Source organism: Odontomachus brunneus, unplaced genomic scaffold, assembly GCF_010583005.1.
Source record: "Odontomachus brunneus isolate Ranch 3 - 2012 unplaced genomic scaffold, Obru_v1 Obru_scaffold_272, whole genome shotgun sequence".
NCBI classification, from domain to species: Eukaryota; Metazoa; Arthropoda; class Insecta; order Hymenoptera; family Formicidae; genus Odontomachus; species Odontomachus brunneus.
Window position 1 is genome coordinate 183,107 of NW_022639722.1, and position 477 is coordinate 183,583.

Sequence of the window (477 nt, forward strand, 5' to 3'; positions counted from 1 at the left end):
ATCGTTTACGATTACTGGAAGCTTCGCGTAAAGCTGGCAACAATGCCCACGGCAATGAAATTTTATCAATTATCGAAGAACTCCGTGAAGCTGGCCTCATTATAAATTAAATAGCGCAGCGATGACACGAGTCAGTCAGTCGATACTGCTCGTGTCGAAATGTCGATGGATAAGTTTGGAACATCGCGAAAGAATAACAGCTCCAGAACTGTTCCGGTAGAAAGATGGGATAAATACGTTGAAAGTTATGTACATGAAAATGCCCTTTGACTAAACGCGGCTAAAGATTTTGACCCAAAGTCTCGCAAGATTCAACATGTATGCGCAACCGGAAGCCGATAGTGACGTTGCAACCAAACAATATGTGGAAGAGCGTTTCACAAAATTTGCGACTGATAGTTTGCGCGACTTTGCGAGCAAACGATATGTACAAGATAATACTCTTTGTATATCTGCCGACCGTAAATTCTTTGATAC